Raw genomic sequence first — 15,913 nt, forward strand, 5'->3', positions numbered from 1 at the left:
GTTTAGACCTGCTCAGGGGTGGCTCAAGGCAATCTGCTGCCTGAGGTGAGGGATGAGATGGCGCCTCCCCCTCTGCCCCCCTCTCTTTTGCACACACACCCATACCCCTTCCCAAAACCGTTATTTTACGTGGCAGCAATGTTGCATACCAAGCCACTTTACTTCCAGCTCGATTCCATGGGTCGTCTGAGGCATTAATGAATACTGCGATCGCCCCGCCACCATTCTTCATCCATCAGGAGAGGGACTTCTCATCCACCCTCCAAACCCCAGGCAGTGGCTCAGGGGTCCATATCATCACCGGCAGGCTCTCTTCTCACCCACACCGTTATTTCCCAGCTCTCCATCCTACAGGGCTTGTGTGCAGCGGCCAGAGTCGTAGCCAGGCAATTTGGCGCCAATTGCCAAGTAAAAAACAGTGCCCTCACTCTATACACAACATGAGCTTGAAGGCTTTCTTAAATGTTTTAACTTAAAATTTAACATTATTATTTATAATTTATAAGTAGATATTTATTTATTTATATTCCACTTTTCACACTTTTTTCAACACTTCAAAGTGGATTACATTCAGGTATTACATGTATTTCCCTATCCCCAGAGGGCTTATAATCTAATTGCAAGATTTATCAAATTGCTGCAAATATTACATGCGGTAGAAAAAGGGGTGTGTTTTATGTTAATTTCCTACTTATCACAATGTGTACTCCATTAACACTTTGCATAGATATTACTGCAAGGTGCAGTCACTTTTCATACATTACAATAATACCTACATAATTGCATTTTCTTAGCTGCAAATGTTGGGCGTCCCGGCCGTGTCTGCTCCGCGGCCGGCCCTGTTTACCTCGCTCTCCTACCCACGAGCTCCGCACTCTCCTCCTCCGCAGCCGTAGCCAGTTTGCGGTGTCCCCGGCTTCCCCACTCTCCGTCTCCAATGCAGGCCTCTCAGCGGAGCTCCCGTCGGGGCTCTGCGTCTGCGGCGTCTTCGGCCCCGCCCCTAGGCGCGCACGCGGCTGACCTGCAGCCCTTTAAATGGCCAAGCGCGGGAAATTCCTGAGAGGCGCACTCTGATGACATCACAAGGACTCCATATATAAGGCAGGGCTCAGACCCATGATCCCTGCCTTGGCAATCGGGTCATACACTCTAGTGTTGTCTAGTTTGCCTGTTCCAGCGTCTCCTGTTCCTGCGTCTCCTGCTCCTTTGTCTCTCCTTTCCTGGTAGTACCCTTCGGACTGATCTCACAGTTCTGACCTTTGCTTTGCTCCTGACCTCGTCTGACTGCTTCCCGGATCTTGACCTCTGCCTGTTCACTGACCACGTCTGATCGCTACCTGGAACCTGACCTCTGCCTGTACACTGACTTCGTCTGACCGCTGCCTGGAACTTGACCTTTGCCTGACTACTCCCAGATTGACTAAAGGTATTGACTCCTGCTTCAGCTGACCATTCTGGACTGATACTCTGGCCTTGATCCACGCTATCCACTCGGACACTCTCTTCTGGCCTCCTGCTACCTCTGGACTTCCTAGCCTGAACATCGACCACGCACCCTTGTTCGTGGTGGGCATGCCCCTGCGCTTCCTGTCAAGGAGACCCTGCGAGGCCCACCTAAGACCAGGTGGCCCGGTAACCAAGGGCTCAACCTGAGGGAACCCCGGGTTCCTATTGGCGAAGCTCCAGCTAGCCTCTGTCTCCTCCTGTGCTCCGCCTCCTGGTGGCAGGTGCTCTCTGGGTCCGACTGGAGGGCCGTACCAATCGTGCACCAGGCCAAAGATCCACCTCCAGTGCAACAGCAAAGTGCTCATTTCACCACTGGAAGGGGGAAAAAGAGAGAGACAGAGGCAGAGAGAGAGAGAGAGACACTATCTATAAGGCCCTTGTAGTAGTAAGCTATTTATATCTCTATAGGAGGCCACCTGAAAAAATCTCTAAACTGTGCACAGTAATTATAAATCCACAAAATATTCCAAAACAAAAATGATGTCTTTTTTATATAAGCAAAGAGGGATGGAAAAAGGTGTGTGTGTGTCTTAAACCATAATATCATGCATTTTCTCTTCTAATGATTTATGGTATTTTTTTATTATATTAAACTAATTAATATCTAGATTTCACTGACAACTAACCACTCTCTTCACTACCTGGTGCATTATGATACACTACAAAACCCTGCTAAAAACATACTCAGAACTTTTGTAGCAAACCGCAATACTATAACTATGAGAAGGAAGCAATATAATTACTACTACAGGCTCTAGAACACTAGTACACCTCCTAATGGAAAAACAGAACAAGCTATAGATCCCTACACAGACAGTACATGCTAAGAGAATCCCTCAATACAGTCATTCAAGCACAACACAGGCTGACCCTTACATAATACAAAATAAGGGTCCACAAATTAGATTCACAAACCTGGAGACAAAAGCCAAAATGGAAACCACAATGCAACATGGGAGCAAGAGAAAGAGGAATGCAACATATAAAGATATAAGAAATGCGCATTCCCAAAACTTGACACATTCCTCTCTTGTTAAACTGAAAATAAAATGTTATATTTTCTACCTTTGTGTGGGCAGTTAATTTGGTTTTGATCTCCTTTTGATCTTAACTTCTTTTCCCAGTTCTCCTTCCAATTTTCTATTTTTTCTCTCTCCTGCTCCCTTTCCTTTCCTCCATCTGTCTCTGACACTGATCTTTCCCTTACATCTTTATTCTTGATTTCTCTTCTCTGCCCTCTAATCTCAGACATAGCTTTCAATTCTCTTCTTCCCCTTCTAATCCTCCAATCCTCAGTCTCCCTCTTTTTACGTATCACCTACCTACCAGCTTTCTTTCTCCCACCACGTCCCATTGCCTCCATCTTTCATGTATCCCCATACTCTTATTCCCTTTCTGTTTTCACTCATTCCTTAGTTCCCTATTTCCACCTTCTATACTCATACCCAACCCAACCCGTATCTACCTTCCTCTGCCACTGTCAGCTCCAGCTCTCTTTCTTGTCACACTTTTCCTCTTTGGCCCCTTTGTTTTGTCCCTTGCCTCTTACCAAGTTTATTGCTCCTGTTTCACTGCTTTCTGAGCCCGTGTCCCACCCTCTCACTTTCATAACACCCTACTCCTTTCCCACTGCCTCTCATACTCTCTCCAGTACTCCAGATCATTCACACCCTTACTCATACTTTCCCCATCTCATCTAACACCCCCCCACTCATACTCACCCAACTGCCAAGTTCCTACTGCTATGTCCCTGCTCTTGACAAGTCCTTGTTCTGCCCCCCCCCCCCCTCCCCACACATACACACACTGTATCTCAGATTCCCTGCCCTCCCTAGTCCCCAGATTCCTAGTGACTGAGTTCCTGCTCTTACTCCCTGGTCACAGATTCTCCATTCTTCCCCTAGTCTCCAAGTCCCTGTTTTTCCCACTCTCCCACCACCCAGTATCTGAGTCCCTGTTCTTCTCCTGCTCTCTCTCCCAGGTCCCCAAGTGACAGTCCTGTTCTCCCTTGCTCTCCCATCCCCAGTCCAGTTTTCCCTCTGCTCTGTCACCCTTACATTACATTCTTCCTCTGACTTCTCCCACATTTCAGCTTGTCAGATTAGTCAGAAACTGGCCTGAGAGAGTTTCAAATTCTGGATAATTGCATCCCAATATAATGGTGTATGGGAGTCTGTGAAGTACAACCACTTTTATACTGGCTTGTTCACCTGGAGTTGTCAGTAGGCCCTGGCTGGTTGGGTATTGTCACTGGTCACCATGTATACTAGCGAAGATCACTGTCTTCTCATAGCCTATCTGTACTATCTTGACTAGCTAGCTGCCTCCAGATGAACGTCATTATGCTTCCCAAGTCTACCAAGGCTTGCATTGGAGAGACATCCAGTTCCATTGGAACCACAAAAGAGGAGAATCCTGAGTGGGGGCTGTCCATAGAAACATAGAAATGATGGCAGAAAAGGACCAAATGGTCTATCGAGTCTGCCCAGCAAGCTTATGGTAGTATCTGCTGCACTGTGCAGGTTATCCCCATGCTTATCAGTTTCCCAAACTGTAAATGTCAGGACCCTCATTGGTTATTGTCTAAATCCAATTCCCTGTAACTCCTTGCCATTGAAGCAGAGAGCAATGATAAAGCTGCGTTAACAGTAGGTAGGCTTATTGGTTAAGAGTATTAACCACCGTAACGGCAAGTTACCCCCATGCATTCTTCTCATTTCTATCCTTTAGCTTTTAGGGATGCACAGTGTTTATTCCATGCCCCTTTGAAATCTTTCAGTGTTTTTATCTTCACCACCTCCTCCGGAAGGGCATTCTAGGCATCCATCAACCTCTCCGTGAAGAAATATTTCCTGACGTTGGTTCTGAGTCATCCTCCCTGAAGTTTCATTCTGTGACTCCTAGTTCTACTGATTTCCATCCAGTGGAAAAGGTTTGACAATTGGTTTGCATCATTAAAACCTTTCAGGTATCTAAAGGTTTTGATTATATCTCCCCTGCACCTCCTCTCTTCTAGGGTATACATAAAGTTGCAAAAATGTGGGATTCTCCCATTGACATCTATTGGTTCACCTCTTGCTTGAGGACAGTCGCAGGCAAAGTGATCTCTTTCTCCACTGCTGAAGTAAATCAGCAGAGATGGATCCCATGACTGGTGTCTTGCTTTCAGACTGCAGGATGCCATCCCAATGCTTTCAGACTGCAGGAACGCAGTCCTAGTCTCAGGTAGCCTGGGGTGCTCTGGAAAAGATTGTGCTTGATGGAAAGCATCAGCTGTTTCCAAGGCTATCTCTAAGGTGATATTCAGGTGCTGGCATACTCACTGTTGCATAGGCCAATCCAAGCTATCCAAAAACTGCTTCAACAGAATCATTTTGGCTGCTTCCATGCCTGTCTTTCCTTCAGTCTATAGCCATTTCCAGCCTATATGTTTTAGCCAATAGAGAAGCTTCTTGGATTCTTCCCAGGCTGAAGACCTCCTCACCAAAACTGTTGCCAGTACACTTCCAGAGTGTACCCAGCTCTCTCAAGTACAGCAGGTTTAACTCTTGCATAGCTGGCCTTTCCATCAAGGTTTGCAGCTTGGAAGGTAACGTGGCTGCTGCCTGTCAATAAGTTTTCTAGGTATGTGGTCCACGAGGTTTCTGATCATCCTGCCAGTTGGGCATTCAGTTTAAAATTGACTAAGAATTAGTGTGGATTCTCACCTGTAGCTATCTTAAATTCTATGGAAGATAATGGGGTAGACCGTGCTGTAGTAGTTTGTACAGCTTGTGCTAATTGAGGAACAGCTCCCCTATGAGGAAAGGCTAAAGAGGTTAGGGCTGTTGTGAAAACGCTGGAGGCGGTTCCATTTCTGAAGAATTGTGTGCCCCTGGGCTACGACGCAGCCGCAGAGGAGCTCCGGCAAGCACCAAGGCAGGTGAAGAGTGTCCAAGCATGGGCTAGTGTTGCTAGAAGTACTGGAAGTAGCGCCTAACCTCTGCCAAACCTGCACACAGCAAAGAGATCCAACAATGCAATGTTGGTCTCTGGAGTAGTCCTCCAATCACTCGATAGCCCTTTCAGACCTGCCACACAGGAGCAGCAACTGCGACAGGATGGAGAGTGGTTGAAGGATGAAGACATCAAAAGAAGACACAGGATACACGAGGGCTTCATGGAGACAGTGACGAAATGTAGGTTGATTGAAGAAACTGAATCAATATACAAAGTTGATGAAGAAGGACTGAGACAAACTCAGTGTTACTAGAAGAGAAAGACTCCGACAGAGTCACAAACCACCATACTGAATAGGTACGGCCACATCACTCACCCTACACAGCCGATGAGAGCTGGTCGCGGACCACGCCGTGGTTCCCCCACACAGGTTGATAGAAGAATCCAACGAAGACTCAGACAAGGCCTGCACCGAGGCACACCATACACAGCCAATCAAGGCCAGGCATGGGAGACATCAACGGAACAAGGATTAGTGATAGTCCAGGATACAGAGTTGAGAAGAACAAGATGAAAATATCTGGAGACGAGGACAATGGAAAATGAAGAAAAGTCCAGGAGATCTGATGAACAACACATCAGCAGATCCAATGAGACAGACGAAGGAGACATCAGGATAACTAGAACTGACAAGACAAGACAAGAGACCATGATGAAGACATCTGAATGAAGAACATCTGGATGAAGACACGGGATCCCACGTAGAGCAGAGTGCCAACGAGAAGCTGGAAATGAAGAGAAGTCCTAAGGAGGACTGGCTCCTTGCGAAGTCAAGGTGGAAGTAAAGCCAGGTCCTTTTTATAGGGCTGAAGAGGAGACTCCCTTGATGACATCAGAGGTGCACCACTCCCTGGCTGTACCATTAAGAGAGGAGAGGAGGCGCGGCTTCGCCCCTTAGGAGAAGATGGACAGCAGCTTGGAGAGTGGCGTCCCTGCCACTGAAGACGGCAGGAACAGGAACTAGGCCCTGAAGCAAGCCCCAAAGTTGGAGACGGCATCCTTCCGCAGAAGATGGACTAGGGGCAGCCTCGGGCATCAGGCAAGGGCGGGGATGATGGGCCTTTCACCACGGAGGAATCAAGGTAATGTCGGTGGCCTCCGAGCCATATGAAAATGCTTTCAGCAGTCCCCTGACCGCAAGAGATGTAACAGTGTGGCTCCAGCCGCGCAGGGAGAGTGTCGGCGACCACCTTGCCACTGGGTGTGTAGCAACGCGGCACCAGCCACGAAGGGAGTATCGGCGGTCTCCGAACTGCGGAGAACGCTGACAGCGATCCCCTGAGCACAGGGGATGCCTCAGCGCAGCTCCTGCCACTTGAGAAAATGTTCAGCGGCCTCCAAGCCATGCGGGTGTCACAGCGCGGCTCCGGCAATACAAAGATAGCATCGGCAGCCCTGGGCCCAGGAAAAGCATTAGCAGCATGGCTTCAGCCGTGCTGAGGAAGCGGCAGAAAAGGGAAAAAAAGAAAAAAGATGAGAGACTGCCCAAACAGGGCAGAATTGCAACAAGGGCTGTTCAGCTTGGAGAAGAGACGGCTGCGGGGGGATATTATAGAGGTGTTTAAAATCATGAAAGGTTTAGAACGGGTAGATGTGAATCGGTTATTTATTCTTTCGGATAATAGAAGGACAAGGGGGCACTCAATGAAGTTAGCAAGTAGCACATTTAAAACTAATCGAAGATAATTCTTTTTCACTCAATGCACAATTAAGCTCTGGAATTTGCTGCCAGAGGATGTGGTTAGTGCAGTTAGTGTAGCTGGGTTCAAAAAAGATTTGGATAAGTTCTTGAAGGAGAAGTCCATTAACTGCTATTAATCAAGTTGACTTAGGGAATAGCCACTCCTATTACTGGCATCAGTAGCATGGGGTCTACTTAGTGTTCGGGTACTTGCCAGGTACTTGTAGCCTGGATTGGCCACTGTTGGAAACAGGATGCTGGGCTTGATGGACCCTTGGTCTGACCCAGTATGGAAATTTCTTATGTTCTGCATCTGTAGCACTTGCTGATGGACATTCTGGTTCTGTACAACAGTTTGTAGTTTCAGTTTCCCTTCTATGAAAGCCTAGAGCAATTCTTCCATGCTGGCTTAAAACCTTTCCCTTGTAGCTGAAGCCCTTTTAAATTTAGCGGAGCCTAGCCACTTCTCTAAAGTCATAGGGAGAGCAAGTTTCCTCTTTATATTTAAAAAAAAAAATCGAGTTTCTCTGGTTCTAACTTACAGTATTTCCCTGACTATCCGGGCAGGACTAGCACTTTTATCCATTAACTTCCAGGCAGCACCCAGGTCCCAGAATAGATTTACCCAAGGGAAGACTTGCCTCACAAATCTCCTACTTTTTTTTTGAAGGGGTGAATAAACATGTGAACAAAAGTGAACCTGTAGATGTGGTGAATTTTATTTTCAGAAGGTGTTCGACAAAGTCCCACATGAGAGGCTTCTAAGAAAACTAAAAAGTCATGGGCTAGGAGGTGATGTCCTTTTGTGGATTGCAAGTTGGTTAAAAGACAGGAAACAGAGAATAGGATTAAATGGTCAGTTTTCACAGTGGAAAAAGGTAAACAGTGGGGTGTCTCAGGGATCTGTACTTGGACCGGTGCTTTTTGATATATTTATAAATGATCTGGAAAAGGGTACGAGTAAGGTGATCAAATTTGTGGATTACACAAAATTATGCAGAGTAGTCAAATCTCAAGCAGATTGTGATGAATTACAGGAGTATCTTGCAAGACTGAAAGATTGAGCTTCCAAATGGCAGATGAAATTTAACATGGACAAGTGCAAAGTGATACATATAGAGAAAAATAACCTTTGCTGTAGTTACACAATGTTAGGTTCTATTTTAGAAGTTACCACCGAGGAAATAGATCTAGGCATCATAGTGGATAATACATTGAAATCGTCAGCCCAGTGTGCTGTGGTGATCATAAAAGCAAACATAATGTTAGGAATTATTAAGAAGGGAATGGAAAATAAAATGGAGGGTGTCATAATGCCTCTATATCGCTCCATGGTGAGACCGCACGTTGAATACTGTGTGCATTTCTTCTCACTGCATCTCAAAAAGGATATAACTGCACTGGAGAAAGTGCAGAGAAGGGCGACCAAAATGATAAGGGGCATGGGCCCTATGAGGAAAGGCTAAAGAAGTTAGGGCTGTTCAATTTGGAGAAGAGATGACTGAGGGGGGATATGATAGAGGTCTACAAAATCATGAAAGGACTTGAACAAGTTAATGTAAATCGGTTATTTACTCTCTCAGATAATAGAAGGACCAGGGGGCACTCCATGAAGTTAACAGGTAGCTCATTTAAAACAAATCAAAGAAAATTATTTTTCATTCAATGCATAGTTATGCTCTGTAATTCATTGACATAAGATGTGGTTACAGCAATTAGTGTAACTGGGTTTAAAAAAGGTTTGGATAGATTCCTAGAAGAGAAATCCATAAACTGCTATGAATATAACTAATAAGCAATAGTAGCTTGTGATCTATCTAATGTTTGGGTATTTACTAGGTACTTGTGACTTGGATTGGCCACCTTTGGAAACAGAATACTGGGCTTGATGGACTCTTGGTCTGACCTAGTATGGCAATTCTTCTGTTCTTTTATTTTTTTCTCTCTCTTATTTTCTGTTGGAATGTGTCTCCGATCTATGCACATGCTTAAACTAGAAATCCGACTATTATCACCATAAGTAACTCTGCAAGAGTGGCCCTCAGCTTGCCAGACTGCAGAGCAGTCTGGACTCTGGCTTTCCTCATAAAAATGTATTTATATTTTTTACAACAAAAAACAAAAAAAGAACTGTTTATCTCTGCAGCCTTTTAAAGAAAATTCATAGTAGTCAAACACAAACAGTCCTGGCATATTTTCTGCTTGTTTCTTCTGTGTGGGGCCTCTCTGTTCCTTCCTGGGCCTGCTCTCTTATTCCTCTGCTCAGGATCCAGGCTAAATGTCTATTTCTGGTCTTTTAAGGGGGTCCTGATATACATTGCTGTACACTGGGACACTCTTCCTTCTTAGAATTGTGAATGCTGCTTCTGCAGCATCCCCAGCCCCATGTTCACTTGCATAGCAAGAGCCAGGTCCAGGAACTAAAACAGGGCCTACCACCCAGCAGAGCCATCTCTTCCAACACATTTTTTAAACAGTAACTACACAATACATTCACCTCGATACTGGATTGGAATATAACAATAACAGATAATTTGCAAAATGTCTCATCTCCTTCAATTCATTCCATTTTGTATAACAAATATTCTTCTTTCTCCTGATTGCCTTTCATACACAGCCACTTCACAACTGTAAAGTTCAATCAGAAATCCTACAGAGGCCAAATTTAAGTTGGCCATTTCTGGCTAAAGTTAGCTGGATAACTTGTTCCAGATATTCAGTGGGAGAAATGTCCCACTGAATATCCCCGATTAAAGTTATCAAAAGAATATCTGGTTATGTTTAAAGTTATTCGGCTGTGGATGGCCTCCTTTGTAGTAGCCTTGCAACGGCAGGCGTGCCAGCAGAAGCACCAGTCCTGGATCGAAGTAGGAGGCTACCACGATCCTATCTGGGAGACCAATTACAAATAAAGGTATAGGGCAGGGGGCGTAGAGGTGAAAACGTTGGGGGGTATTGAGGGGGATCTGGGGCCCACAAGATATGCTGAAAAAATGAAAGGGAAAGTGGGGGTGGGGGGACTCCAGGGCCCAATAATTTTATTTTAAACATGAAATGGGCAGTTTTGGGGAGAGGGGTAGGAAGTTCGGCCCTTAGGACCTTTGCAACTCAGGTGGGAGGGAAGAGGTGTACAGGCTGAAATGTGAGTTTTGTTTTTTGTTTTTTTTTAAACTGGAACATAACTGGCTATATTCTTGTGAATACAGCAGGTTAATTATAAAGTTATGGGGCTAACTTAGCCAGATATACCATCTATGGCCATCCCTGGTGGGTGTGAGTTATCCGTCTAAATGAGTCTGACTTCAGTGCTGGGAAAAATAGTGGAAACTATTCTAAAGATCAAAATTGTAGAGAATATAGAAAGACATGGTTTAATGGATCACAGTCAGCATGGATTTACCCAAGGGAAGTCTTGCCTAACAAATCTGCTTCATTTTTTTGAAGGGGTTAATAAACATGTGGATAAAGGTGAGCCAGTAGATGTAGTGTATTTGGATTTTCAGAAGGTGTTTGACAAAGTCCCTCATGAGAGGCTTCTAAGAAAACTAAAAAGTCATGGGATAGGAGGCGATGTCCTTTCGTGTATTACAAACTGGCTAAAAGACAGGAAAAAGAGAGTAGGATTAAATGGTCAATTTTCTCAGTGGAAAAGAGTAAACAGAGGAGTGCCTCAGGGATCTGTACTTGGACCGGTGCTTTTCAATATATTTATAAATGATCTGGAAAGGAATACGATGAGTGAGGTTATCAAATTTGTGGACGATACAAAATTATTCAGAGTAGTTAAATCACAAGCAGATTGTGATACATTACAGGAGGACCTTGCGAGATGGAAGATTGGGCATCCAAATGGCAGATGAAATTTAATGTGAACAAGTGCAAGGTGTTGCATGCAGGGAAAAATAACCCCTGCTGTAGTTACACGATGATAAGGTCCATATTAGGAGCTACCACCCAGGAAAAAGATCTAGGCATCATAGTGGATAATACTTTGAAATTATCGGCTCAGTGTGCTGCAGCAGTCAAAAAAGCAAATAGAATGTTAGGAATTATTAAGAAGGGAATGGTTAATAAAACATAAAATGTCATAATGTCTCTGTATCGCTCCATGGTGAGACTGCAACTTGAATACTGTGTACAATTCTGCTTGCCACATCTCAAAAAAGATATAGTTGCAATGGAGAAGGTACAGAGAAGGGTAACCAAAATGATAAAGGGAATGGAACAGCTCCCCTATGAGGAAAGGCTGAAGAAGTTAGGGCTGTTCAGCTTCGAGAAGAGATGGCTGAGGAGGGATATGATAGAGGTCTTTAAATCATGAGAGTTCTTGAACGAGTAGATGTGAATTGGTTATTTACAATTTCGGATAATAGAAGACCAGGGGGTATTCCATGAAGTTAGCAAATAGCATAATCGGAGAAAATTCTTTTCACTCAACGCACAATTAAGCTCTGGAATTTGTTGCCAAAGGATGTGGTTAGTGCAATTAGTGTAGCTGGGTTCAAAAAGGTTTGGATAAATTCTTAAAGGAGAAGTCCATTAACTGCTATTAATCAAGTTTACTTAGGGAATAGCCACTGCTATTAATTGCATCAGTAGCTTGGGATCTTCTTGGTGTTTGGGTACTTGCCAGGATCTTGTGGCCTGGTTTGGCTTCTGTTGGAAACAAGATGCTGGGCTTGATGGACCCTTGGTCTGACCCAGCATGGCAATTTCTTATGTTCTTATGTTCTTATCTACCCCACAAGATTTAGGGCCTCATTTATTAAGGCTTTTTTCCTATTCTGAGTCTATGGGAAAAATTATTAGAAAATGATGCCCTTAGATTCTAACAAATCTGTAGAAGCAGTCCCTAGCTGAATCTGGCAGTAAAGCAGAGTTGCTTACCTGTAACAGGTGTTCTCCGAGGACAGCAGGATGCCAGTCATCACACATGAGTGACATCATCACTCTGGAACATTGACCTTAAAGATTCTGGAACTTTCAAACATGCCCTGTTGAGCATGTGCAGCTGTCGTTATCATCCTGCTCCGTAGGCAAAGTCCTTCCGTCCATGATATGGGCTAATTCAAGGAGAAGCCAACTTCCAGGAGAGGTGGGTGGGTTTCATGAGGACTGACATCCTGCTGTGCTCAGAGAATTCCTGCTACAGGTAAGCAAATCTGCTTTCTCCATGGACAAGCAGGATGGCAGTCCACACACATGGGTGAATCCTTAGCTACAGGCTGCTGAAAACAGGACAAAGCAGGAAACCCCACAGTGCTGAAAACACTACCTTTCTATTCATTTGCCTGTGAGGCAGCAGACCCAAAAATGGGTCTAGGCAGGAAAAAAGTTGGGTTCTACAAAAGAAAACCAAAGAACAGACTGAGAAACAAACCCTTGATACGTAGCAGAGGCACCTAAGGCAGGATCATGATGTGAAATCCAGTGAGAAGCATACTTTGCCTCACGGAAATATTAAGTTAGAGTTTCAGATCAGCAAACCATGACAAGCAAAGTATGTCTCAATCCTCAAATACAGGAAAAGGCCTAGAAAATCAACCGAGAGAAGAACTCTTGGACGAAAGCCGCAGTTTCCTTCAGTATCACAAGACCACCGAAAAATCCAACTGGGGCCAGAGAACCCTGCAAAAAGAAACTGTGGGCCATCTGAAGAACAGAATGCATTTGCAGAAGTATGCCCAATGATTAGCTGATAGGCACAATGGGCAGAAAAACCCAAGCAACACTTGGAAGAAGAAGTGGCAACAGCAGCCAGGTCTGTGGCAGATCTTACCTGCCAAAGTACTAGACAGATCTGACCACCCCGGACAGACATCAAGAGTGTCAGAGAATGAAAAGCAATCCCTGAACAGAATTGCTAGCCCAAAAACTCCACCCTGTCAAGGATAAGCCTATCCATCCTATCCACAGGATAGGATGGATAGGCTTTAGTCAACCCACTAAGTATATAAAGCTTTAGTCAACCCACTAAGTATATAAAGCTAAAAGCAGTACTGGCCAGAATTTGGCAAAAAAACAGGGAAAAGGTGGTATACCAATCTGTGAAGGAATATATATATTAATATATACCATGACTGCCCTAGATTTAATCCCCCTCCCCACCAACATTCTGACCAGAAGTCAGAAAGAGCAAAGAACACAAGGAGGCAAACCCTGGAGCTGCATGGATATGGAAAAGCTACTAGGGCTGTATTTATCAGCCCCAACCAAACAACTCACTGCTGATTCCATTAGGGAGTTATTTCCCAAGGTAGACTTCTCAGCATGATAGGAACAGCCAAAATTGAGAGCAAACCTCCCAGGGAAGAAATCCAAAACTCTCTACCAAGAGACAGAAAGTAGGGATACCGCATGTGCAAACTCCTATAGAAACAGGATTTCTTTACCGACCTGGCAACCCAAAAGTACCAGAGTAGGATCAATCTGATCTCGGAACAGACTGCCCAATAGCCAAGGCTATGATTAGGTATACTTTCCCCAAGGAATCATGCAGACCAGTAAGTGGAACAACGGTTGCATGAACCAAGTCCTCCCTGCCCACAGACAGAATTATCCCAATAAGGGGGCAGTACAGCTCTTTATGCTCTGCAACAAAAGTGTAGCATCTCTGTTGCGGGTTCCATCATCCTCTAACTCACGCAGCCAAGGATATGGCAAGAGGTTGAAAGGCATACCTGCCAACTGAGATAAAAATGGACCAGAACCCTCCTCATTGAGGTAGGGTCCCACATGTGAGAATGACTGTCAAAAGCAATCAGCTGCAAGAACCGCACACTGTGCTCAGCAGGTATCAAAAGGGTGACTCATGCGTGGGAGAAACCCCTAATCTTTGCCAGGGACGACCTGGAAGACCAAAATCCAGAATAACTCTGTCATGAAATAGACTTGCTGAGTCTTAGGATGACCTAGGAAAGAGTGCTAATGCCCAACTTGCTCTCGGATCCCATGGGGAACAGACAGCGACCACCAGTCAGAGGTAATGAAATCCCTTTTATGGAAAACAGAGAATGAGGACCACCCCTTGTAGGAGTGGACAACCCAGCATCCAAGCAAGAACCCATAAGTGTCGCCTCTGGAAAACCCAGTCGTATCTCCCCTTTCTGAAGGGAGGAACGGAAAGCAGTGAGAACTGGGGCCTGCCGATCCCGAAAAACCTTCCTACTCTTCAGGACAGAATGGGTTACTGTTGCTGATCGCTGAGGTTCGTAAGTGACCAATTCGGCCAGAGGTGGCCACCCATTAAAATGGGGTAAGCCACCACAGTACTCCATGGACCAGCAAGAACAGTTCAACAAAGACCGCTGCCATCCCCCCAACGCCCGCAGGTCCTGGCCTAAAAGGAGATACTGTTGCGCTGGAGGTGGATTCTTGGGCTGAGGTGGGGTTGACGCAACCCGTAGGCAAGTACCTACGGGTCCCCACCATCAGCAGGTGGAGTAGGCTGAAGCTGGAGGCCACTGGAGCTTCACCTATACCAGCCCACGTTCCCCTTAGGTTGAGCCTTTGGGTGCCGGGGCCGGCAGGACTTAGGCGGGCCTCGAGGTTAGATAAAGTCAATAGGTGGTTCAGCCCAGAGACAGCAGCCAGTAGATGGCATAGGTATATCCCGGACAGGATCCGGTACAGGAACTCAGGCACCAGGGAACAAGAAGAGACTGAAGGTGCCTGAGCAAGGAAAGGTCAGAGCCTTAATAGTCCACGTCCAAAGGATAGGGACAGAGGCATCACTGTCAAGCTTGAACCATGGCTGGCAGGAAATGAAAGGTGTAACAAGCAACATAGAACTCTAGGAAGTCTATAGCGTGGTCGTTCATAGCAATGGTCAGGGCACAGAGAAGGCAGGCATGGTCAGGCGAAGCAATGGTCAAGGCACGGAGAAGGCAGGCGTAGTCAGGCAAGGTAATGATCAAGGCACGGAGAAGGCAGGTGTGGTCAGGAGGCAATGGTCGAGGCACGGAGAAGGCAGGCATGGTCAGGCAAGGCAATGGTCGAGGCACGGAGAAGGCAGGCGTAGTCAGGCAAGGCAATGATCAAGGCACGGAGAAGGCAGGCGTGGTCAGGCGAGGCAATAATCAAGGCATGGAGAAGGCAGGCATGGTCAGGCGAGGCAATGGTCGAGGCATGGAGAAGGCAGGCAAGATCAGACATAGCAGTGGTCAGGCTTGGAGAAGGCAGGCAAGGTCAGATGTAGCAGTGGTAAGAACCAGGAAGTTAATCCAACATTCAGCGAAACAGAGAAGGAATCAAGAATCAGGAATCAACAGGAGCACAGAGCAAGACAAGCATGGAGGCAACGAGTACGCGGAGACCTGGAACAGGAACCCCGAGGAGACCTGTTGAAAAGGCAACGCTGTGGGGTGAAGCCTGAGCATTTATATGTTGAAGGATCTGATGTCAGCATCCGGGTCCATGGCCAGGTTCCCACCACGGGCCCTTTAAAAGATTCACTGATGTGCACGAGGGGCGGCGTCTCTCCGCGAGTCCCACGGAGAGGCCCAATGGACGGAGGCATCTTGGCTGGAGGTTCTGGGCAGCGGGGCAGGGCCAGAGGCGTTGGCGGGAGCCCGAGGTTGGGGCTGGTGGCCCACCTCCATCAGCAACGGAGAGCTGGACTCTGAAACTCGCTTGGAAAGGTGAGAGGGCCGCACTGCGGGGCTGCTGCGGGCGGCGAGCGTAACACCACCCCCTAGTATTTCAACTAGGAATGCAGTCTTAGGTCAA

The sequence above is a fragment of the Rhinatrema bivittatum genome, chromosome 1 (assembly GCF_901001135.1).
Source record: "Rhinatrema bivittatum chromosome 1, aRhiBiv1.1, whole genome shotgun sequence".
NCBI lineage: Eukaryota > Metazoa > Chordata > Amphibia > Gymnophiona > Rhinatrematidae > Rhinatrema > Rhinatrema bivittatum.